Source organism: Augochlora pura, chromosome 7, assembly GCF_028453695.1.
Source record: "Augochlora pura isolate Apur16 chromosome 7, APUR_v2.2.1, whole genome shotgun sequence".
Taxonomy (NCBI): Eukaryota; Metazoa; Arthropoda; class Insecta; order Hymenoptera; family Halictidae; genus Augochlora; species Augochlora pura.
In genome coordinates, this window is record NC_135778.1 from 30,712,075 (window position 1) to 30,712,355 (window position 281).

Below are 281 nucleotides of genomic sequence, written 5' to 3' on the forward strand. Positions count from 1 at the left end.
AGGAATTCTCGGGACCAGCGAACAGAGGATCTTTTCCAAGCTTCGCTTTCACCATATATAGCATTGTCTTTAATACTTCTTTTTGACTTTAATACTTCTTTTATAATTACGAATCGGTTTTTTTAATGTTTTTTTTCGTAAATAAAATAAAATACTTGATTCGTATAATGAATAAATACGGTGTAAAATATGTCGTGTTTGGTATCATTTTAATTGGAAAAATCTGACCAATATATTAAACAAATTTTCATGTATAAAAAATTGGAAATAAGAAAGTTAAG